Below are 26,517 nucleotides of genomic sequence, written 5' to 3'. Positions count from 1 at the left end.
CGGTCCACCTTTGTATTCTGCACTTGCATCTTTCTCGTTCTCATCCTGCGGGGAAGCTCACACCAGCAAGGCATTAAGGAGTCCAGGCATCCCACCGAAGCCAGTAGAAGAAAATTAAGAAGGAGAAGGATGGTGGGTTGGCAAACCCCACAAAATCTGCACCCAAATTTAACCACATGCCCTCACGTCAGAACACAGTGATAAAATAACTGGTTGCAGTGCCCCAGGAAAGGAAACCAATCAGGGTCCTTCTGGGTTTTAAGAAGGGGCAAGGAGCTAGTTCCTCAGGAAGGCTTTCCCCAAACTGCTTGTTGTCTGCACCATGATTTTGGTGAGGGGGTGATTATAAGCTCCTAGTAAGCAGAGACCTTTTGCCTCTCCAATTTTGCTTTTGGGTTTTCTCTGTACGCCTGCAGAGCTGACTTGCTTCCCCATTCCAACATGTGAAAAGTGGCCTTGCTTTCCATTTCCAAATATTAGCCTGGTAGCAAACATGGGCAGTTTAAAATAAACCCTTAGTGATTTCTTGAATGCAGAGAAGCCAGGCAAAAAATTCCATCAAAACGTTCAAACAACAGAATCTGGATTGAAGTGTGGTTCTTCTGAGAAATCAGAACACAGATCTAAAAACAGCTGGCTGTCGTGCTTTTGACCAATCAGCCGCATGTTCATCCAGAATGAGGAAATGGTCTTTCTTGCCATAAGCACATTAATGAGTGTTTGACTTCCTCACTACATCTGTGTCCTCTTGAACAGCTAAGCCCTTCTTGCCAAGTCATCTCCTGAGATGTCATCAAAGCCAAATACACAGACACAGGGTTGGTTGTAGGGCTTCAAGACTACTGATCCTGTGATGCTGTGAACACTGGACAAAGTATGCACATACCTGGACAGTGCTTACAGAAAGAATCAAAGAAGTTGGAAGAGACCCCGAGGGTCATCCAGCCCAACCCTCTGCAATGCAGAAATCACAGCTAAAGAATCCATGACAGATGGCCACCCAACCTCTGTTTAAAAACCTCCAGTGAAGGAGATTCAGCCACCTTATCTACAAGATACTATGATGCATCCAATTCCAAGCAGAAACTTGTGTGATGATAACTGGGACCCAAATTACTAAGAGCAATTGAGACAGGCAAAAGTAAATTGTTTCATCTGTCGTACTCTCGGTCATCACCTGCCTTCTCATGCCACCATTGCAACAAGCCTCTGTTATGATCAACAGCCACTCCTTTCTTCTTTCTCAGAAATTTCTTCTGCCATCTTCAGGGAACCAGTGAAGTTGTCAGAGTGTCAGACAAGGACCTTGGCGACCAACTTTCAAATCCCACTTTGGTAATGAGGCCCTCTGTGTGACTTGGGGGCCAGTCACCATCTCTTAGCCTAACCTACTTCACAGGGTCATTGTGAGGAAAGAACTATGTATACCACTTTGAGTTCCTTTGGAGGAAAGGTGGAATACAAATGTAATAATAAAAAAATAAAAATATCCTAGATGGAAAGTACAGAGTAAGTTTTTGAGATCTTCAGTGAAGGTCTGGGCACATCAGAGGGGAGCAATTCAAAGGCAGAGCCTGCCTGCCTGCCCACACCTGAGAATGGAAACAGTGATTGCATCATGGCTTGCAGCTGGTACTGCCAAAGTGCAAATTGTTGTTGTTAATTCAATTTATATACTGCCCCTTATCCAAAGATCTGCGGACAGTGTACAACATTAAAAAGATAATTTACATAGCATAATAATGAAAGCCAATCATAGAAATAGTTATAACAACAGTCCCCCCCCCCCATATTTATTTATTTAAAAAAAATGGATTGTTTAATGGCCAAAGAGGAATGTTTTCGTCTGGAGCTTAAAAATATGTAATGATGGCACATGAAAAATGGCCTCAGATGATGATCACAGGGTTAGGGTTGGTTCACATGGGGAGAAGCGGTCCTTGACATATTGCGGTCCTGAGCCATTTAAGGCTTACAGGTCAAAACCAGCACTTTGAATTTGGCCTGGGAACTAATTGGCAGCCTGTGTAGTCAGGCCAGCATCAGGGTAATATGCTCAACTCGTCTTGCCCCAGTGAGGAACTTGGCCATCAAATTTTGCACCAGCTGAAGGTTCCAAACCATCTTCAGAGGCTAATGCCATGTTGCAGCAATCAATTATGTAGTTCAGTGGTGTTATTAAGAAAGAATATTGGTTTGTGATCAACAGCTAGGCACTTTTCTCCAGTTTTTACACTGAACTGCAAATCATTCTGCAAAATCCAAGACTTGTCCATAGGTCTATGTCATTTCATGCATAATTCACAGGGTTAAGCTTACATTGGTAAAACCAACTGCTCACCTAGACTCCTCTGACAGCCACTGTCTTATAATGGCTAGAGTTTAGGGACAAAATGGGTCCGGATTCCAGTCCCTGGTCAGAGAAGTTGATTCTTTGGGTAGCTACAATCTTTTTTTTAGCTTAACTGACCTCATGTTTATTGTGAGACTAAACAGGAGTGACCATTAGCACATTAGTGCAAGACCCTGATTCAAAATTCAACAAATCGGTGGCTTCAAAGAGACAAAGTGGCAATGGTGTTTTGGGGAGCTGTTTTAAAAATATTTTATTATGCTTTATATACCATACTTACTCCATAATAAGTCCAGGGCAGTGGAGAAATCAATTAAAATACCATAATTTACAACAGGGGTGGGAAGTCCCTAGCCTGGGAGCTATATGTGCCACCCAGGACACACCAAAAGCCACACTCCCTCACCCTAGGAGCACCAGCCTGCTGTGCACCCTTCCTCAGTGCTTTGCCTGACTGGTCTGTGCCCTTGAACTATGCAAATGCCTCTTGCTTGACTGTTTGAAGGATAGAGAGGGGTATTTGTGTGTTCATGTATACACACACTGACTTTTGTATGGCTGGAATGTGTGATTTGCTTTATTCTGAACTATTTTTTTTTTTTAAATATTTTTTATTGCTTTTTTTCCAAATAGAAATACAAAGTCAGATATACAAAGAAATAACAGAAAAGAAAAAGAAAAAGAAGAAAATCATCTTTTCAAAGCATTTTTCCATAACCAACCGGACTTCCCCACGTCTCCCTCACCGTGCGTTCTTTACAATAAAATTTTTCTGGTTTCTCTTCAGATCGTATAAATCTTTCGCCTTTTATTCTGAACTATTTAGATAGTTATTTTATACTGTACACTTTGTTTTACACGACTTTTTTTAAAAAAAATTGTTAAGTGGTATATACACTTGCTCGCCATCGGCGAGAGTTCAGTGCTGGGGCACGGTGAGGAAGAAAGAAAGAAAGAAAGAAAGAAAGAAAGAAAGAAAGAAAGAAAGAAAGAAAGAAAGGCTTCAAAGTGGTTGAGCCCCTTGGAGAGTCCCTTAGTACCTCGCGGTAACATGAAAGCAGTGTACGAGAGTCCCTGGCTGTCATGCATGGCAATTAAAGAGATGCATTTCAAGATGCCAAGATGCCAAGATCCATTCCCACTGGCAGTAGCCAGGAATCATCAATGCTACATTTGCAAGGCTGCCAAATGACAGTGTAAGTGCATAATGCCAAAACCGTTCCCGTATTTCTCTTTGCATGGATAAAATGAAGTGTGGTTAATTCAGCCTAACATTACAGACATGGCTGTTTCACTAAATGACAGCCCCACTAGGAACACGCTGTTCACAGAGGGACTTCTCTTTTGCTTTCGGAGTCACCCACAGTTCCAAATCAAATTGCTAGCCATTCTAACGTTTATGAAGTTTGTTCGGGATTATTCAGGACCAGGAGTTGCAATAGGCTGGGTTCGGGGAGGTGCAGGAGACATGTGGGTTGTTAGGAACCAAGAGACATTATCACATGTCCCATCTGCACTACACCTTTAAATAAGAAACATGCCACTTTAAACCAGCATGGCTCCGCTCCGCCCCCCAGACAATACTGGAAACTGTAGTTTTGTTAGGAGACCCCTATGCATATAGCTACAGTTCTCACAGTGAGTTACACACCAGTCTCTCTTCCTTGAGAACTTTAGGAACTGTAGCTCTGTGAAGGGAAGAGTGGAACCCAAGAGGCCACAGCAGCCCTAACAAGCTACAGTTCCCATGAGTTTTTTATGTGCTATGATGCTGCTTTAAATGCATGGTGCAGATGGGGTGACTGTTCAAGAACATATTCCAGGTAGGCAAAAGCACTCAAGGATGCTGATGAGGGGCTTGGCTTTAGCCCCCGGGCCTGAGGATCCCCCCTCCAATTATTATAGAGTACTTTCAGATCTTTAAGCACTTCACATACATTGTTGTACAATCCTTACAATGTCCCTATCAGGTAAAGGGACCCCTGACCATTAGGTCCAGTCGTGGCCGACTCTGGGGTTGCGGCGCTCATCTCGCTTTATTGGCTGAGGGAGCCAGCGTACAGCTTCCGGGTCATATGGCCAACATGACTAAGCCACTTCTGGCGAACCAGAGCAGCGCACGGAAACACCATTTACCTTCCCACCGGAGAGGTACCTATTTATCTACTTGCACTTTGACGTGCTTTCAAACTGCTAGGTTGGCAGGAGCAGGGACCGAGCAACGGGAGCTCACCCCGTTGCAGAGATTCAAACCACTGACCTTCTGATTGGCAAGTCCTAGGCTCTGTGGTTTAGAGACAGCACCTCCCGCAGCGCCACCCGCTTCCCTATCAGGTAGGCCAGCATTATCCTCAGACTGCAGATGGCCATATTAAATCTGGAGTTAAATGAGATCTAGAGCTTCGGTTCACATGCCAACCAGCAGATCACGATCTACCAGTAGATCCCCGGCTGATCCTGGTAGATCGTGGGACCCTTATCGATCATGGGATTAAATAAAGTTTACCAAAAGTTAACAAATAAAAGCTGAAGAATTCCGGGCAATCCTACCCCCCAAAAGTTCAACAACTCTGGGCAATCCACCCACCCCACACATGCTCCTCCTGCCTCCAATGACAATGGGTAGATCACTGCCATTTTTTTTTTATACAGAGAGTAGATTGCAGTCTTTTGGGAGTTGGATGTGCCTGCTATATAACAACAGTGCCAACAATAATGCATTTCTGTTTAGCAAAAGAGAACAGGTACGTTGGCCACGAAGGACAACATACAAGTACTTTGTTGCCTCTGTGCTACCTTGTGAATGTGAAAATAAGAAAAAAGGTTATTTTACAGTGCACTCATCCAACACAAGAAAACAACTCCTCATCGACTTCCCTTTCACATTCAAGCCAGAAGCTCATTGGTAGTTTGTCAACGGGAATTAAGAGGATGAACATTTATTACGATCATTTTTGAAAAGAAGTGTTGCATTTATCTCTTCCTAAGAAATAGGACAGAAAAGTTGTTTTCAGATGATGCCATCAATTTGAGGTTTTAGCAGTGGAATCTATAGCTGGAATGGAGGAAGACTAAATGCATTCTGATGCATTAAACTCTGCATGGACAATGGACTCACTGTAATATTGTGGTTGAAACTCTATGCACAAAACACAATGCAACTCTTACAAACACACACACACACACACCAGTTTGTAATATTTCCCCTGTGCCTCCTCCCTTATAAGCAAAACCCACAACCACAACAAAACAACTTTGGGTTAGGAGAACAACAAGCTTTTAGGCCGGAGATGAGGAGCTTCCGAGGTCCTCCTGATGTTTTGAACTGCAGCTTCCATCAGCACCAGCCAGCATGGCCAATGGTCAGAAATGATGGAAGCTGAAGTCCAACAACATCTGGGGAACAAAAGGCCCCCCATCCTTCACTAGGAAGATATTATGCAACCATTCATCCTTTGTTTTCTTTTCACATTCCAAATTTGCCTTTTGATTTCAAATGCATGAGTCACAGAAACAGAATTGTGGAGTTGGAAGAGACCCCAAATATCATCTAGTTCAAACTCCTGCAATGCAGGAATCTCATCCACGACAGATGGCCACCCAACCTCTGCTTAAAAAGCACCAAGGAAGGTGAGTCCACCACATCCCGAGGGAGACTGTTCTACTGTTTAACAGCTCTTATGGTCAGAAAGTTCTTTCTTATGTTTATTCAGAATCTCCTTTCTTGGAGCTTGAATCCATTGGTTTGAGTCCTACCCTCCAGAGCAGGAGTAAAAAAAAGTTTGCTCCATATCCCACATGACAGCCCTTTAGATATTGTAAGATACCTATCACAACTGCTCTCAGTCTTGTCTTTTCTAAAAATACCCAACCCTACCATTCATCATCAGGCTTGGTTTCCAGACCCTTATTCATCTTGGTCACCCTCCTCTGCACACCTTCCAGTTTGTCAGTATTCTTAAATTGTGGTGCCCAGAACTGGACACAGTACTCCAGCTGGGGTCTGACCAAGGTAGAATAGAACAGGAGTATTAATTCCCTTAATCTGCACTCTAGACCTCTGTTGATACAGCCTAGAATAGCATTAGTTTTTCTTGCTGCTGCATCACACTGTTGACTCACCTTAATTAGTGGTTTACTAAGACTCCTAGACCCTTTGCACATACACTACTGGCAAGATTGCTGAAACATTCACAAAATTTGCTTTGAAGGTCTAATGTCTACCTGCAATTTCGGTACTGCTAGACATTCAGCAGAATGATAGAATCATGGTTCCCTTCTATTGTATGTTGCCATGTCACAGTGTGACATCTCTGCACATTGTGCCACTGGTTTTAATGGATGCTATGTTGTCTTCCTGTGTTCTGTTCTGCCCTAAAGTATATGGCTCTGTTATGATTTGGCATAACCATCAGCTACGGAGACCAGAACATGAGCAACAGTGTTAAGACTATGACTCTTTAAAGACCTCAAGAGGAATTCAGCATAGGGCTAAGTCCTTTAGCAGTGTACTAGTGGAATGGCTTGTGCAAAGGATGGTGCAGGGAGCCAGCATGGTTCTCATGGCTGACTGTAGCCCCAGTACTTCCTACTAGCATAACTGTTCTGCTAGAATCAACCATGATTCTTGCCCTTATGCTAGTGCAACTGTTCTTGTGCTGACGGTTAGAGAACATTGAGTCAGGGCCCTCAGTCATTAGTCCTTCATCTGGGAACAAGATGTGCTCTCAGGCAACAACCTGGTGTCCTTCAGAGTCTATAACAAAGTGCTGTTTGTTACAGTAGTACAGGGATGGGGGAAATAGTCTCATATCGAGGGCTGTGCTCCCTTATGGGCAAACTTCCAAGGGTCACATGCATCTACTGAGTATGGCTAAAGTATGCAGAGTATGGTAGACTACATCCCAGCTGCACAAAAGTCAAAGATTTCTACACCCCAACACACACACCCCTCCATCCTCCTTCCAAACAAACAAGCAAAAGGCATTGTCACAGTTCTAGAACATAACCCAGCTAGGCAAAAGCAATCAAAGAGGTAATGGAACAGTGCCTGAGTGTGGCATTGCCTGGGCAGGATGTGGGAATGGATTTAGATACCAGGAGAGGACATATTGTTTAGTTATTATCCTTCTTTGCTTATGTTAGTGAAATCAGCAGAGGAGCATCCTTTATAGCTTTAAACTTGGAAGCTAAGACAAGGTTGATTTAACCTTCTAGAAACAATAATACAGGATGCTTTAAGACAGACTGGATTTTCCTGGTATTACCATATATACTCATGTATAGGCCGACTTTTTCAGCACATTTTTTATGCTGAAAAAGCCCCCCTCGGCTTATACTTGAGTGAGGGTCCCACCCAAGCACATTTCCAGCAGCCCCTCGTCGGAGCAAGCTGTTTGCTGCCGCCGCTCGTGCCGCCACCGCTCTGCCAAGCACGGCTCCTGTGCCTGCCCTTGCGAGCGGCGGAGACTGTCGGCGGCGGAGGAGGAGCCCTTTCAGACTACTTGTTCTTCCTCCACCACTGCCACCACCAGCCTCTGCCTCTCGGCAGCACCCTAGGTAGGCTGGGGGACGGGAGGGGCCAGGGGAGAGAGAGAAGCCCCCCCTGCCGTGTGTGCATGCGTGCACATACACATGCACTCCGGCCCACCAGGAGGTTTGTGGAGTGGTGAACTGGCTTATACTTGAGTCAATAAGTTTTCCCAGTTTTTTGTGGTAAAATTAGGTGCCTTGGCTTATATTCAGGTTGGCTTATACTTGAGTATATACGGTACCCCTTTTCTCCACCTTAAAAACAACAATCACACACACATTGTTTTGTGAAGAAATAAAAACAGCGTTTACTTACATAATCTAGGTCTTGAAGCAGCAATTACAGTAGCAAAATAAAACCAGACTCTTAATTCTATAAGTTCCAAAAGAACAATACGTAAGTTCAAAAATGGTTTCTGAGCTGCAGGGCTCGGACATGCAGGTGTGGTCAGCTTGGAGGCATGACAAAGAAACAGGAGGCTGCCCAGGAAGTATGGAAGTATATAGCATTACAGCTTCCTGCCAAGGCAGACAAAGGAAGTGATGTCACAGAATTCTCTCTAGCATTTTTTACAAAAAAGATCTGTGAGCCTTAGCTCCTTAATGTGCCTATTCATGTAACAAACATGAATTGTTGGTTTGACTGCAATAATGTCCCACACAGGAGGGGTGTGGTTTGGGCAGAGTCCAAGGGGTCATTTAGAGAGGATTGGAGGGCTGCATTTGACCCACAAACAGGAGCCTCTTCACCCCACTGCAGTAGAAACTAGAGTCAAGTCAAACTTTGGCAGCTGCAGTGTTTGTTCAAATCATGGTGCTCCATTTGACCTCCTGGAAACCTACCCATATAATGAGTTCTTGTCATAACACTTATCCATTTTTATAGGCTGGTGAAGGTGGTGGAGGGGTACTGGAGGTGGGGGTTTGGTTTAGATTTGGTGGTGATGATGATTAATAGTAATAATATGCTCCCTTTCATTTCATTGAATCGTTTCATTGTAGAGTCGGAAGGCACCCAAAGGGTCATAGAGTCCAACCCCCAACCACGAAATCAAGAATGGCTTCTTAAACTGCATCATGAAAACTACCGTATTTTTCGCTCTATAACACGCACATAGTTTTTAGAGGAGGAAAATCCGTAGGCATGCCACCCGTAGGCATTCCCTCCATAACACACACAGACATTTCCCCTTACTTTTTAGGAGGAAAAAAGTGAGTGTTATGGTGCAAAAAATACGGTAACTTACAGTTGGGGAAAGCTTTCAGTTCCACACTGACATATTCAGAAAAGGCATGTGGTATGGGCATCATGAGGCCATCCCATTTCAGAATGCATTGAGGGAAGAATGCATTGAGGCAGAATCACGTGAGGGAATGCTTGCTCACATAGAAACTGGGCAAATGCTGGGAAGTCAGAGAGAAGGTTCAGCATGTCACCATTTCCCTGACATGCTCATTTTACATGTGTGGGACCTCCCACCCCCCAACAGAAGCGTTAATTCATAAGATCTCTCCAACGGAAGTCTTTATAGCTTGGAGTGTGCTGATTTTACGAACTGGCCTGGAGGTAGAGATGGATGAATCTGTTGGTTTTGATTTCTCTCAATCCCCTCCCCATCCCCCCCCCCCAAGTCATAAGTTCAGTTCTCCATATTTCCAGTTGTGTGTTTTTTTTAAGAACCTCCTGAATGTTTATCAACATTTTAGTGTGAATTACTCACAATACAGAAACTTTTTTGGTATGCATTTTTCCTTAATACATTTTCTCCCCAATCAGTGCCCCCTAATACAATGCAAATGTGTATGTTATTTTCAGTTTTTATGCATATGTTGCCTCAGAATATCCATTTTCCTGCACCTCACTTTCCTGGGGAACTGCACTGCAAAATTTGGTGAAGTGCAGATTTTGAAGGATGCCTGTGTTTCACTTCTCGTGTTGTTTTCAAAAGTGTGAATGTGGTAGGCTTGCGTCTAAATGCAAACAGAATCTGATTTCTCTCCCTACCTGGAAGCCACAATTCACAACTCGCACTAACATAGTTCCAGTAACTTTGATGCAGAACCATGCAAATAAACCTAGGAGGGCTGTCAGGGGAGGATTTTAGAATGGAAGTCCAGAGCCCCGCTCAGCAGATCAGGAAGGAGGACCCTCAAGCAGAGGCTTACTACATTTTGCAATCAATGAACAAATGCACATTACCATCTAAAGAGGATAATCCCCCTGTACCAAACCATTAAATCTGAAGTCTAAAATTACCCAGCTGCACCAGTGAATCAACCCCTGAAGAGAAGCTATCCTATGACTGCTAAGCAACATTCATTTAAACTAGCCTGACATGCAACCTAATATTTTTGTATTTATATCGTGTTCTGAAGCAAAGGCCAGAAATAATAATAATAATAATAATAATAATATGCACATTTATTTGAACATGTCCCACTGTGATAGGATTGCTGCTGTGGCACATAATCATCTGCAGGTTTTAACAGAAGTAAGTTCAATGGAGCTTACTCCCAAGTAAACGTGTTTAGGATTAAGGCTACTTATTAGGATTTCAGTGCTAGAAGCCAAGTTGTTGATTTCTTCTGAGTTTAACTTTTCTTTTCTTTACTAAGGAAAAGTTGAACCAAGTTCAGCTTTTTTAAAACAGCTGTCTTTCAGACAAATTTTCCATTTGAGAAAATTCATCATTTTCTTAACTGCATTTTTAGGGTATTGATAGCACTGTGAAACATTTTTGCCAACAACTAGCAAAACAGCCTGTGAATATCAGGCTATTTTCTATTTAATACCATTATTTCATTAACTTTGTATCGCAGATGGAGGTGTCAGTCTCTTTACTAATGCATTTTGACCCAAGTATTCACTGTTCACAATAGAAGCATGAGGTGTATTATTACTACCACTACTTCTTTTTTTGCTCAACTACAGAATTTAGAAAAATCCAAGAAAATAACAGATTTGGAAATTATATATACATGAGGGTATTTCAGTGGCCATCTAGAGAAAAAAGATTGTTGTAGGAATTGATGGGGTGGTTTTTCTAGCTCCGCAAAGGGCGTTGGTTCAACTGGTAATTTGATCATTTCACATAACCAAATGGTTATTTTTTGCATTAAGGGAATACAATATGTGCTGGCAGGATGTTGCAGCTGATAAATTTGTATGGAAACAAACGTTTGCTTAGAAACGCACCGTTTAGCTTATGTACAATTGTATTTGAATTAAATTATTTTTGTTTGTTTTCAAAGTCATGTAGTTATAGACATAGTTGCAATGTTACTCTCCGACTACAATCCTAAATCACAGTTACTTACAAATTAATGGGACCTCAAAATAAACAGACATGACACCAGAATATTAATATAATTTGTAACTATATGTTGCAAGAAGAATTAAAATCTGAGAAAGCCTTTGTAAGAAATATTCACCAGCATGCATACTTCATGTGTTGGCAGAGGTAACTGCATCAGTCTCTCTTATATTTCTGTATCAAAACTAGAATCCCATCTTGGGTAAAGAAGGCATGTTTGAAAACTGAGAAAGCATATTTGCCATCTCATCAGTATACCCAGATGCCTTCTGTCATACAGTCCATAATGGTGGCTGCTTCTGCAGGTGATTGCAAAAATAAAATTCATTTATAGAGCAGCTGGATCAAATATGTGACATTAAATTTCTCTCTCTCTCTCTCTCTCTCTCTCTCTCTCTCTCACACACACACACACACACACACACAAACACAAACTATATGGTGAGGATATGAGTTAATTTCCACCATCATAAACAATGCTTTCCAAAATCTTTGGTAGCTGCCAGCCTTTCCCCAAAGTTTCTCCCCTCCAAATGCTCCTTCTTCTATCCATCTTACCTGAATAAGACTTCCTTATTCCCAGAGCCATATTTCCAGAGGAGCTGCTGCTGCTCCTTTCAGTCCCAGCCTGTATTTGAGAGCGAGCTCAGAGAAAGTTTAAAGGCATATTTAAAGTATTCTCTAAGGTACTGGCCAGAAACATCTTTGTGGTATACACAGAGATCATTAATGGGCATTAGAAGCAGTAGACCATTACGACTTTCAGCAGTCATTAAAAATGCATAGCCTCCAAGAGTCGTTTTCTGGCAAACTTGGAACCATTTCTTGGACATTGGTTGGTGCCGCCTCTTCTGTGATCTTTTGCTTAAATGTGTTATTTTTCAAATGGCAGGGTTTTTTTTTCCTTCCTAGAACAGTGAAGTAAAAGGCGGGAGGGGGAGAGAAAAATACCCATCAACTGTAACAAGATCCCAGATTACATTAGGCCTTCCTGATGTATCTTTGTGTTGCTGTATTTCTTTTACAGCTTTCATAGCTTTTTAGAGGCAAAACTGCACATTACTTTGGTTTTGTTTAAGCTGAATTATTGATGGGCAATGAACACTACCAGGAGTAATAGTAAACATTGACAAGAATCACTCCTGCTGGGCGTTCTGATTTAATTACCACCTGGGCAACTCTCTCTTTGTTAAGAACATAAGAAGAGCTTGCTGGATTGGGTCAATGGATCACCTACTCCAGCATCCAGTTCTCACAGTGGCCAAGCTGGTGTCTTTGGGAAGCCTGCAAGCAGACCTGTGTACAAGAGAACCTCTCCCCTCCTGTCATTCATAAGCATATTGCCTCTCACCATGGAGGAATGGCTAGTAGCCACTGCCAGTCAGTGTAGACAGTAGAGAGCAACGTGGAACAATGGTTTGATCTGGCATCAGGCAGGTTTCTATGTTGCTTCACATTGCCTTTCGGGTCCTGCACCCCCAGCACAAGCATGGCTTGGTGAGCTGGCTTTGCTCTTGCCTGCTGCAACATATTTGGGGGGGGGGGTGTATTTCAGAGCAGCTGCTGGCTCTGTGTTGGAGCCCCACTTCAGCATGGCACAGAAAACACTCTTGGTTCAGCTGCCCTCAGAGCACATCTCACCACAATTCATTTCATGTCCTCAAGCTGTTTTATTAAATAAGGCCAGTTACTTTTCACAGCTGCTCTTTCATCCTTCATTTTAAATCACCACACTTTTACCATATGGTTGTGTTGGGTATCCTCCAGATGCCAACAAGGCAGAGACTCAGCTGGTGTAAATGAGTGTGCACCTTTGCTTTTTTTGCACCAAGTTAACACCTGGGTGCATGCTTTGTCAGCCTCAGAGCTGTTTTTATAATGTGGTGTGCTCCGTTGCATCAGTGCAAGAGCAAATGAAACCCTCAGTGCTAAATTGATCCCAGCAGCTGGAACAACTCAGAAGCAACGCAAACGAAGTCTCCTTCATATTAAAGCCGGTGGTTTAAAATGGCTTAATTGAGAAAGCCACTGTGAAGTGATGGTAAGAGCAGCAGTGAGAGCGTCAGACCCAGGGACGTTCAGGCCTCTGCCCCTGCCCCTTTGGACTCTCCTCACCCGATGCCCAGACACACTCACTTCACCCAGGCTATACCCCTTAGCAACCCTCCTTCACACCTCTTGGAGTGTTTTTGCCTCGGTGAAACATAGAGAGGTTTGTAAGTGAGGGTGTTTGGAAACTAGCCCACTTTTGCCTCTGGCTTCATGGACCACTGGCAAGTGGTCTCTGGAATGTTTGCAGGTTAAAAGGCACCGCTTGGGCCAAAGAAGTTCCCAAGGAAGGAACAATGGACTGGGATTGGGGACAGGTGGAGCTGGGTTTCCATAAGGCTCACAGAGTGACACTGACCACAGTCACACCATACATTTAGAACATTATGATGCCACTTTAAACAACCATGGCTTCTCCCAAAGAATCCTGGGAGCTGAGAGGGTTCTGAGCATTGTTGGGAGGTCTCTCTCTCTCTCTCTCTCACACACACACACACACACAAACACTTTAGCTCTGTGTGGCAAGGCAGGAGCATGTGTCTAAAAGTGTTATTTCTATTCACTTGCAAGTACATGCAGACAGGTCATTAGGGGTGCATGCACCCAAGCTGGATGTCTGCGAAAGTCCAGTTCGTGAAAGCAGAATACATTTTCCCTGCGTCGTCCCTCACCATATGCGAAGGGAAATGGTGAGGAAGCTTCACATCTGCTAACAGGGAGGGCTCCAGCCTCTCACTTGAAACAAAGCCCTTCTCAGCCAGCACATTTGCAGCTGCTGTGAATCAAGTAGCAGGAGAAAGTGTCACCTGAAATGGAGTCATTGCTCCCCAGCCAGTAGAGATGCAAAAGTTGAAAGCACATCTACCAGCTCCAGCTGGGTCCATTTTAGGTAAGAAGCTGGAGCCCTCTACAGCTGTACACACACCAGCAGTGCCAGCTTGAATGAAAAATTGGGGTGGGGGACAGGTAAGCCCCGCCTGGCATAACTGTTCACATGACACAGTGCACACACACCATTTGAATGGCAATGCCTCAAATATTTTATTGTGGGGGCCAAAGCCCCCACAGCCCCTAGAAGCTGGCTCCCATGACACAAACAGGCACACCTGGCATTCATTGAACACATCAGAGAGGGTTGGAATATACCTCCTAGCTATGCACAGAGAAATGTTGACCATGTACAAAGAGGATGTTCTTTTGGTGTTGGTATGAATTGTGGGCAATATGTGGACATTTAGATGTGCATTGGGTTTCTTCATGTGAGCAACAACTCTGGTTGGCCAAGAACTTCTCCACATGAGCAGGAACCTTCAATGCCCATCAGCAGACCATTCTGTTATTTACAGTCAGGGCTCCAAGAATCTTCAAATCCCCCAGGAACCCTGGCTGTAAGCGATGGTTAAGAACATAGGAACATAAGAAGAGCCTGCTGGGTTAGGCCACTGGACCACTTAACTCCAGCACCCTGTTCTCACAGTGGCCAAGCAGGTGCTTTTAGGAAGCCTGCGAGCAGGACCTGAGGACAAGAGCAATTCTCCCTTCGCTTCCCCCTCTCCATGCCATCTGTAATATTATAAATTTCTATCCTCTTGTCTCTCACTCTCTAAACTGAAAGAGTCCCAAACACTACAAGATTTCTTCCAACCCCTTGATCCTTTTCATTGCCCTTTTCTGAACCTTTCCCAACTCTATGGTATCCTTTCTGAGGAGAGGCAACCAGAACTGCATGCAGTATTCCAAATGTAGCCGCACAATAGAGTTGCATGATGGCATTACGATATCGGCAATTTCAGTCCCTAGCATGGGATTTGCCTTTTTCACAGCTGCTGCACACGGGATTGACATTTTCACCGAGCCATCCGCTAGGACAAGATGCCAACAACAACAACAGTGCCAAATTTGGATTGGCTCCAAAATGAGTGCTCTCTTGTTCTCTCTCCCCATCATTTGGAAGAGAAGGGGATAAACCGGCTTATTTCTGAGCCAATTGGGCATGAGTCATAGAAAGTCCATTCACCATTAATTCTGACTAAGCTTGTGTATGTGTAACTGAAATCAGTGCAGAGTCTTCCCTTGTTATCTCTCCTTCCTCTCTAGTTCTCCCATGCTGATTTTCAAACTGTAAGCTTGTTGGGCAGAGACCCGTTCTCTTGCAGAGTGAAAGCACCATCCACACTGACAACACCGCTGGTAACAATATTACTCTCAAACCAATAATAGTCCGTCCAATTCAAGCATGAAAGAAAATTAAAAAGTAGGACTTGTGCAGCTTACACCCCCCCCCACACACACACACCTTGACCTCACTTGTGGCAGAATCTCAGCCAAACTCAGCTGCGGGTTGCAGATGGAATCAGCTTTTCCTTTTGCAAAGTTTTTCATTCCTAAACAGTGGGAGCTAATCCACTTGTCTCACTCTGCCCCCTCGTGGTAAAACTAGGCAACCTCTGCATTTTTAAATCAATGCGTTCCATAAATTTTGACACTTACGGCTTATCCACACTTGCATTTTGCTCCCCTCTTTCCCACGCTTTAAGGCTCCATATCTCAACATTGTTTTTGGGTTTGTTTCTATGTTTGTTTCCCCCAGAACTTTCCCCACAAAATGTGGATTGCCATTTTCTCCAACGAGGCTTAAAGAGCAGGTTTTCCCAGGGAAACCTCTGGGACAAAAGGGGGGGGGCTTGAACATGGAGTTTTAAAGTATGGACCATGCCTGGAAGGAGTGGAAGAAAGGTAAGTATAAATAAACCCTTATTTTGGAAAGGGTCAACGGCTCATCAGCATAACAGTACTTGTGATTTATACATATCTCTCATGAGCCTGTGGCCTTACAGATGTTGTCAGGCTCTAGCCCCCATCAGACCCAGCCAACATGGCCAATAGTCATGGGTAATGGGAGTTGTAGTCTAGCAACATATTGAGGGCCACAGGTCTGCCATCCCAGCATTAATACTTTACAGCAAAAAGAGGCTTTTGAGGTGGTTTGCAAGAAATCATCCAACATAAATGACGCTCAAAATCTAGGACAGGAACAGAAGTGGCATGGTGTCTATATCAAATGTTCTGACAGCATTTCCTGCTCTCATTCTTGTTCTTCACTGGTGCCTTACCAGGCAAGGACTCCCACTCAGGACCTATGTGGAAAGCAAGTAAGGCTGGAGCTTGTTCAGACTACGGGGGAAGAAGCCATCCCTTACTCAAGATGGGGCTGTGTTCTCCCCAAAGGAGCTGGTTTGGCGAGTCTTGTCCACCTTGATTGGCAGCAGCAACCCTGGGACAATAGCAGGGCCCCTTCCCAATGCCAACTAGCCAAGATTCATTTCACTAAATATGCGGGGGGGAGGTATTTTGAACTCGAAACTTTTGCATGCAAAGTGCAGGATCTTCTGTTGCTTTCTGACCTTCTTTGTGTATGCCCTTCCTCCATGATTTCTAGGTCGTGGCTCTGAACAAAAGTCCATTTTCCAGTTTCATTTGGTGTACCTGCTCCTCCTGAATGATCTAGAACAGGGGTCAGCAAACTTTTCCAGCAGGGGGCCGGTCCACTGTCTCTCAGACTTTGGGGGGGGGCTGGACTATATTTTTTTGGGGGGGATGAACAAATTCCTATGCCCCACAAATAACCAAGAGATGCATTTTAAATAAAAGGACACATTATACTCATGTAAAAACATGCTGAATCCCTGACTGTCCACGGGCCAGATTTAGAAGGCGATTGGGCCGGATCCAGCCCCCGGGCCTTTGTTTGCCTACCCATGATCTAGTTGCCTCAGCTTATATATACCTCAGCAACATCTAGATCAGACTGCTGTAGTACTTTCTGCAGGCATCTACCCATGAATCCTGCTCAGCAACAATTTCTTAAAAGTGCCATAGAACATTAACTAGAGTTGGCTGTAAAGATCTTTAATTGGAGTTTCATCTTACCTTGAGGATTTTTTAAAAGTGTAAGTTTATGTGGGTTTTATTATTATTATACTGCTTAATATAGTTTCATTGATTTGGCTGTAAACTGCTCACCTTTGATTTTTTAAAGAAGAAGGCAATTCTGTGATGGGGGAATTCACTGAAAGTGGAAGGGAGCATTGCAGGCAAGCAGGTATAATAATAATAATAATAATAATAATAATAATAATAATAATAATTTATTTATACCCCGCCCATCTGGCTGGGCTTCAATAAAAGCTTCCCTAAACAGAGCTGCCTTCAGATGTCTTCTAAAAGTCTGGTAGTTGTTGTTCGCTTTGACATCTGGTGGGAGGGTGTTCCACAGGGAGGGTGCCACTACTGAGAAGGCCCTCTGCCTGGTTCCCTGTAACTTGGCTTCTCGCAGTGAGGGAACTGCCAGAAGGCCCTCGGTGCTGGACCTCAGTGTCCGGGTCGGATGATGGGGGTGGAGACGCTCCTTCAGATATGCTGGACCGAGGCCATTTAGGGCTTTAAAGGTTAGCACCAACACTTTCAATTGTGCTCAGAAACGTACTGGAAGCCAATGTAGATCTTTCAAGACTGGTGTTATGTGGTCTCGGCGGCCGTGCCCAGTCACCAGTCTAGCTGCCGCATTCTGGGTTAGTTGAAGTTTCTGGGTCACCTTCAAAGGTAGCCCCACATAGAGCGCATTGCAGTAGTCCAAGCGGGAGATAACTAGAGCATGCACCACTCTGGCAAGACAGTCCGCGGGCAGATAGGGTCTCAGCCTGCGTACCAGATGGAGCTGGTAAACAGCTGCCCTGGACACAGAATTGACCTGTGCCTCCATGGACAGCTCTGAATCCAAAATGACTCCTAGGCTGTGCACCTGGTCCTTCATGGGGACAGTTACCCCATTCAGGACCAGGGATTCCTCCACACCCACCTGCCTCATGGCCCCCCAAAACAGTACTTCTGTCTTGTCAGGATTCAACCTCAATCTGTCAGCTGCCATCCATCTTCCAACTGCCTCCAGACACTCACACAGGACCTTCACCGCCTTCACTGGTTCTGATTTGAAAGAGAGGTAGAACTGGGTATCACCCGCATATTGGTGAACACCCAACCCAAACCCCCTGATGATCTCTCCCAGGAGCTGCATGTAGATGTTGAAAAGCATGGGGGAGAGGACAGAACCCTGAGGCACCCCACAAGTGAGAGCCCAGGGGTCTGAACACTCATCCCCCACACCACTTTCTGAACACGGCCCAGGAGGAAGGAGCAGAAACACTGTATAACAGTGCCCCCAGCTCCCAGCCCCTCAAGATGGTCCAGAAGGATGTTATGGTCGATGGTGTCAAAAGCCGCTGTGAGATCCAGCAGAACTAGGAAACAGCTCTCACCTTTGTCCCTAGCCCACCGGAGATCACTGACCAGTGCAACCAAGGCAGTTTCGGTCCCATGATGAGGCCTGAATCCTGACTGGAAGGGATCCAAATGGTCCGCTTCTTCCAGGCATGCCCGGAGTTGTTCAGCAATCGCTCGCTCAATCACCTTGCCCAAAAATGGAAGATTTGAGACTGGGCGATAGTTGGCCATAGTGGCCGCATCTAAAGATCGTTTTCTAAGAAGCGGTTTAATAACCGCCTCTTTCAGCAGGTCTGGGAAGGCTCCCTCACGGAGGGAAGCATTCACTACCCCACGAAACCCATCGCCCAGCCCTTCCCGGCTAGCTTTTATAAGCCAGGGTGGGCAAGGATCAAGGAGACAAGTGGTTGGTTTCACTCGTCCAAGCAGCCTGCCACATCCTCGGAGGTAACAGATTGGAATTGATCCCACAAAACTTGACTAGGCAGGACTCTAGCACTCTCCCGCCCCGGCCCTGCTCTCACGGTTGAGTCTACCTCTTCCCAAATCTGAGCAACTTTATCTGCAAAAAACTTTGCAAAATCATTGCAAGAGATCATGTGGCCTGTACTAGGCCCTGATGGAGCAGATGGTTCCGCTAAATTGCGAACCACCTGAAAGAGTCTCCTGCTGCTGTTTTCTGCAGATGCAATAGAGGCGGTGAAGAAAGTCTTCTTCGCCGTCGCTATCGCCACTTGGTAGGCTCGACATTGAGCTCTAACCCGCGTCCAGTCTGAATCAGAATAGGTTATCTGCCACCAGCGCTCTAGCCGTCTCAACAAATGGTTCATCGCCCTCAGATCTGTGGAAAACCACGGGGCTGTCTGGGCTCCATGCAATCAGAGAGGGCGCTTCGAAGCCAGACAGTCAATAGCCCTGGTTAACTCCACATTCCAGCAGGCCACCAGGGAATCAGCTGAAAGGCCATCAACATGGGATAAAACATCCCCTACCACTCACTGGAAACCATTTGGAACCATTAAGTGGTGGGGGTGGACCATCTGAATCGGTCCCACCTCCCTGCAGAGGGGAAAGGTCATGGAGAAGTCTGCTTCAATTGAAACTGGTAATTCTAACCACATTTACATCTTTGAACATCTTGCAGATCAACAATGAAGAACTATTATTTGTTTGAACAAAGATCTGTAAGTGAGGATCAAATGTCCAGATAAATGAGGGTCCAAATTCAGCAAGAATGGACCAAATGCTTAGGTATGTGAAGACCATAATATATTAAGTGAGGACGAAGGTCAGAAGTGCACTCACCATTTATAATTCTAAAAATGTGTTATTAAAATGTGACACCAGAGGGCACTGCAGAGCCACACACCGACAAAGGGAAACTGCCATTGAATCTCATAGAACGTTCAACTTAATAACGTTTAGAAGATCAATGTAGATCCAGCCCAAATGTCTAAGTAAGTGAGGACTAACTGCCAAGGTAAGTAAAAGTCAAATGGAACAAATCAGCATCAAATGTCGAGTGTCACTATATGGTAAGTGAGGACCAAATTACTAAGTTGGTGAGTGCCAAATATGGTGAAAATGAAATGCCTAGATAGGAGTCCTCCCCCCCCCCATCAGATAATTTTGAAAAGGCTGCTTTTATGCCAACCCGCTAAGGACCCATTTTCTCAGTGTATGGATGTGTGGATGTATGTACAGTGGTACTTCAGTTTACGAACTTAATCCGTTCCGGAAGTCCATTCTTAAACTGAAACTGTTCTTAAACTGAGGCGCCCTTTCCCTAATGAGGCCTCCCACCACTGGTGCCCTTCCTCTGTTCAGCTTCCATTCTTAGACCAAGGTAAAGTTCACAAACCAGGACACTACTTCTGGTTTTACAGAGTTCGTAAACCAAATCGTTCGTAAACAGGGCTGTTCTTAAACTGAGGTACCACTGTATTCCTGTTCCCACAGTGTGGTGCATTGCAGCTAAAGACCAAGAGATGGCAGCAAATTCTAGCATTTAACTATCCTGAACTTTTCCTGGAGCAGAGATGACTTTTCAGAAGAGCTCTGCATTTCCTCCACTGGGCTTACACAACAAGTGTTCAGCTTTTTCTTCCCACCCCCAGATTTTGTAAAAAAAACCTACAAACCTTGCTTTAAGTATTAAAAGCTCTCACATTTGTTTCCCTTAAATATCTATCCCCATTTGTAAAAGCATTTCTAAACACATAGGAAAGTTCTGGCTTTGAAAACTCCTTGGGAAAATTCAGGAATTTTGCTTGTACAGAATGCAGAGCCTTGTCACCTTTCTTGTCTACCATATAACCATTTATTTTCAAGTATCTGCAGAAGAAGACAACCAAGATGATCAAGGGTCTGGAAATGAAACCTTATGAGGAACAGCAGAGGAAGTTTCATATGTTTAGACTGAAAAAAAGAAGGCTGAGAGGAGATATGATAGCCATCTTCAAATATCTCAAGGGCTGTCACATGGAAGGCAGAGGGAACAAGCTTCTTTTCTCCTGTTCCATAGGTTAGGACCTGAACCAGTGGCTTCAAGTTACTAGAAAGGAGATTCCAACTAAACATCAGAAAAAACTTTCTGATAGTAAGAGCTGTTTGACAGTGGAACGGACTCCTTCAGGAGGTTGTGGACTCTCCTTCAGTGGAAGTTTTTAAGCAGAGGTTGGAGGGCCATCTCTCATGAATATTTTAGTTGAAATTCCTGCATTGCAGCCAGTTGGACTAGATGACTCTTGGGGTCCCTCCTAACTCTCTGGTCAGACCTCACCTGGAGTACTGTGTCCAGTTCTGGGCACCACAGTTCAAGAAGGACACTGACAAACTGGAACGTGTCCAGAGGAGGGAAACCAAAATGGTCAAAGGCCTGGAAACGATGCCTTATGAGGAACGACTAAGGGAGCTGGGCATGTTTAGCCTGGAGAAGAGGAGGTTAAGGGGTGATATGATAGCCATGTTCAAATATATAAAAGGATGTCACATAGAGGAGGGAGAAAGGTTGTTTTCTGCTGCTCCAGAGAGGTGGACACGGAGCAATGGATCCAAACTACAAGAAAGAAGATTCCACCTAAACATTAGGAAGAACTTCCTGACAGTAAGAGCTGTTTGACAGTGGAATTTGCTGCCAAGGAGTGTGGTGGAGTCTCCTTCTTTAGAGGTCTTTAAGCAGAGGCTTGACAACCATATGTCAGGAGTGCTCTGATGGTGTTTCCTGCTTGGCAGAGGGTTGGACTCGATGGCCCTTGTGGTCTCTTCCAACTCTATGATTCTATGATTCAACTGTACAGTTCTATGATTGATTAGTCTGTCTCTTCGTCAATTGCTGTGGTCTGCAGTGGAGGGCTGGTTCATTTGGGTGAATGCTGCCCTGCCCCACCAACCTCAGTCTGCCCTCACAGTCAGTCCCCACCTGCCTACCTTCTTTCTTGGAAGCAGTCTAGGGGGCAGCCTTAGCTTCCAACTTCTGCCTGCTTAGTTTCAGTAGAACTTGTAGAACTCATCAGGGAGGAAGGCAGGGACAAAATTAGCTGTTGTTGGACTACAACTCCCATCATCCATCATGACCACTGGTCCTGCTAGCTAGGGATGATGGGAGTTGTAGTCCAACAATAGCTTCGGAACCAAGTTTGAGAAACACTGTACTACAAGAATGGAGAATCTGTGGCCCTCCAGATATTGTTGGCTTCACAAATGCCATTATCTCCTGTCAAAATGGATCATTCTGATGGGTGATCACTTAGGAACCACATGCTTGGTATCTTGGGCTCCCTGGCTGACATTTTAAAAAGACTCTTAAAAAGTCACCTAACCATGAATGAATGAATGAATGAATGAATCTTTATTTGCGTCAGCCGTCAGCCATCAGCCATAGCAATAAAACAACAGTACGATATACAAAGAATAGAAATAAAAAGTCAATTATATAAAATATTTTAGGGCTTTGAATCAATAGTCAAATAGTGGATCTTATTTTGATTGCCCCAGCTAAAAACCTTGCAACCTTTGTTGCCGCCTGCTCATCTTGATCTTCCAAGAGAAAGGACAGTGTGGCAGTGGCTGTGCAACCTGGAATGGACAATAAAAGAAGGGTGATAACCTTATTCCTCAAGTCTTTATAAAGCATGCAAGCCAGAAGGGCATGTGCCACCGATTTGGTACTGCCACCTCCACAGGGACGTAAGCATTTTGTATTGCTAGGTTATGCAGATAGGGTGCCAGAGAGCAGAAATGGGAAGGTGGAAAATAGTCATACCATGGGCAAAATTTCCTTATTGTGGCCAAGTTGTTCTGATGCTCAATATCATTTAGGCACTGGCAAATTAGACTGTTTGCTTTACTAAAACCCAAAGCGAGTAGTAGTTGTGATGAGACCTAACCATGTGTGGTTCTTTTTAACTAAGTGTTGCTATTTATTGCTATTATTATTTCTTAAATTTATATGCTGCCCTTCATCCAAGGATCATATTAAAAAACCACAAAAATACATAACATAATAACAAAACAAACAAACCAAAACAAACCAATAACCTACTCCCACAGTTTAAATGGCCATAGTTTGTTTAATCAGTCAAAACCTGATAGGAGAAGAGGAATGTTTCTGCCTTTGCACCTAAAGATATGTAACTAAGGTGCCTGGTGAGCCTCCCTGAGGAGAGGGCCCCACAAGTGGGGAACCACCACAGAAAAGGCCTGTTCTCATGTTCCCGCCCTCTGTGGGAACCTCTTGTGGAGAGGGCACATGAAGAAGGGCCTCCAAGGATGACCTCAGGATCTGGGTCAGTTAATATGGAAAGAGGTGGTCCTTGAGGTATTGCAGTCCTGAGCCATTTAAGGCTTCATAGGTCAAAACCAGCATTTTGAATTGAGCCTGGAAACTAATTGGCAGCCAGTGCAGTTTTGTTCCGGTGAGCAACCTGGCCACTGAATTCTGCACCAGATGAAGTTTCTGAACCGTCTTCAGATGCAGACCCACATATAATACAGCAACCTAACTTAATTCTTCTTCTACCTATTTTGTGTCCATAGCATACCTCTTATTTCAGAGTAAACAAACTGAGGGATTGGCAATAGCAATGGAAAAGCTCAAAAAAGGGGCACCAAAAAAATGTAAAAGGATGAATGCTACGTTTGCAGGCAGGTGCACCATATGTGTATCTCAGAACTCAGATCTCCGGCCAATCCCACACCATGTGGGATATTAGCCTGGAAAAAACTTCCTACATTAAAAAACCCAAACTAAGATTTTTTCTTAGAATGCTGTAATAAAAATATGCCAGCAGAGGGAGCCACATCACTATCTGATTTAACTTTAGATTCTGGTAGGTAGCCGTGTTGGTCTGATGCAGTCAAAATAAATTAAAAAATTAAAAAATTGTCCAGTAGCTCTTTAGAGGCCAATTAAGTTTGTTCTGGTTATAAGCTTTCGTGTGCATGCACACTTCTTCAGATACCAATTCACTTTGATTTAACTTTAATTATAGACGTTAATATAATCCTTTTCTGCAAACATATAAAGTTTTGTTCATCCTACATCCCTGCTGATATTTAGGGAAATACAGAACTCCTTGCTGGGTGGACAACATAGGAGAATAACACACCCACCCACCCACACAGCCAAACTGAGACTTTCATAAGGACATAATAAGAGCCCAGTTAGATTGTAAGAGCCTTGTTAGGTCACACTAAAGCAGGCATGTGGAACCTCAGACCTGGGAGACACATGAGGCCTTTGACTCTCCCGACTCTCCCCAGACCTTTACTGGTCCTGTTTTGCAGTCTCCTCCTTTTATGCTTGGCTAGAATGTGTCATTGAGCTCTACTTTATAGATAAGAGGTCAGTTCTGTATTTGAAGTGCTGTCTGGTCTAAGAGCAGATTAAAGATAAAGAACCACCAGAGGAGGAACCTTGAAATTAACCATCAAACTTTAGCAGGCACATAAATCTCCTTGTCAGAGTCCAACCCACCATGGTGAGGTGGATTGTTTCTCTATTTAAATGATAGTGATTCTTAGAATTGTATCTACGCACGTAAATCAGCATGTGCCAATTGCATGGTACCACCATTTGCCCTCTTGTTTAGGGCATTTCCTCTTATTTGGCACGGTGCAATTTGGCACAGGAACATAGAGATCTGTCTTCCGCCAGTGCAGGCTAGTCCAGCAGTATTGCTTGCTCTGACTGGCAGAAGCTCTCCAGGGCCTCAGGCACAGAATCGCCTTGATCCTTTCCACCAGAGCAGAGTGGGGAACCTCAGACCTGGTGGCAAGAAAACCCAGCCCTTTGGAGTCCCCCTAGGTCCTGCTCCTCCCCAGGCCATACCATTTCATCCGAAGGCCACACCCGAAGTCCTGCTCCATGTGTCCCTGCCTCTCTCAATACCTTTTGCCTGGCTGGAACTGCACTGACTTCCTTGTTACTTCATCCTATTCCCCACTCCCCCCAGTAAGTGACCCACCTTCGGAGAAGTTGGCCTGGGAAAACCTGGCTGGAGGAATGAAATTATTATATTTTGCTACAGCAGGGCTGGAAAGAGAATCCTGGCCAACTCCCAATGGGTCCTGCTAAATGAACTTTGGGAAGAGGTTGTCTCATTGGGTAGCCGAAGCCATTGCACTCAAGACCAGTTCTGAATAATGTTATTCCTGCTTGAAGAAGCCAGCTGTTATCCTCAGCAGGGCCCTTGCCTATACCCCTCAACACCTGCAAGGACTAGAAGATGGAGTAGTAGCTGGGAACTTGTCCTTCGAGTCTGACACTAATGTTAGAGCCATGTCCCCTGGCTGGCAAGATGCAGGTTAAAAAACTGGACATTCTTCCATAGAGAAAGAGGCCTAAGCCTCCCACTCATTATCATGCGCTGGGACCTCAGGATTGAGTCTATGGCAGCAACACAGGGAAGAAGCAATGAGCTGTTGAAGGGAGTCATAGCTGCAGAAACTATGGAGCTCTCTTCCACAGGATGCAGCGATGGCACCAACTTGGATGGCTATAAAAGAAGATTAGACAAATCCATGGAGGACAAGGATATATATATATATATATATATATATATATATATATATATATACAGCTGTCTCGTCGCAATGGCAATCTGCACTATAAGAGTCTGCGTCTCCGTATACCACTTGCACAAGTGGTACTGCACCTTCAATTTTCTTTTTAAGCTATTTGGCAGGAAATTTGCCCAATGCCTGCCTGGACTCTTACCAAGGAGGAAAACTATTGCCTGACACCAAATCTAGTAACCAGCCAAGCAACAACTTTTGGAAAAAGCACAAAGCATCTTCCTATTAGAAACTAAATGAGGTGCACCTTCTACCATTCTGCCTCTGTTTCTCTCTCTTAATGCGTTCAGGTTCTAATTGTCCTTGTACAAGAGTCGTTAACTTTTTATGGGCTTGTTTCTTTCTTGACATTTCACAGGCAGCTGGATTTACAGCCAAGGCATTCATTAGGGAGAAGGGCTTTAATTCAGGAGACATTTGGAAGTTTCTTGAGCACAACGTCATGTCGCAGACAATGCATCTAGGAAGAGCAGAGAAATGCAATTTACATGAGATGCTCCCCTGAGATCCATAAATTTCCTTCTTCTTTTTAACATGTGTTGCCTGAAATGAATAAATACTAGCTGTGGCACAGGTGAATTTAGTATCATTTTGGGTCTCAGTGGAATAAGGATGGGAAAAGCAACCATATCAATGGATGGGAATGTACACCATAGAATCATAGAACTGTAGAGTTATAAGGGACTCCCAAGAATCATCTTGTCATCTAGTCCCCCTGCAATTCAGGATTTTCAACTAAAGAATCCATGACAGATGGCCATCTAAACTCTGCTTAAAAACCTCCAAGGAAGGGAGTCCACGGCCTTCCAAGCAGAGGTGCAACATGGAAGATGGAGTAAACTTGTTTTCTCATCCTCTGGAGGTTGGGAATCGAACCAATGGCTTCAAATTACAAGAAAGGAGATTCCAGCC

The 26,517-nt window shown here is 44.3% G+C and overlaps 1 protein-coding gene across 6 annotated transcripts in view; it reads right to left on the bottom strand.

The window, feature by feature from the left end:
- FGF13 (fibroblast growth factor 13) overlaps positions 1-26,517 on the bottom strand; it is a 232,320-nt gene that overhangs the window by 45,439 nt on the left and 160,364 nt on the right. The gene's annotated exons all lie outside the window — the stretch shown is intronic.

This window comes from Podarcis pityusensis (genome assembly GCF_964106645.2).
Source record: "Podarcis pityusensis genome assembly, chromosome: Z".
Taxonomy (NCBI): Eukaryota; Metazoa; Chordata; class Lepidosauria; order Squamata; family Lacertidae; genus Podarcis; species Podarcis pityusensis.
The sequence above is the reverse complement of the archived record's forward strand: the minus strand, read 5'-3'. Positions and strand labels throughout refer to the sequence as shown.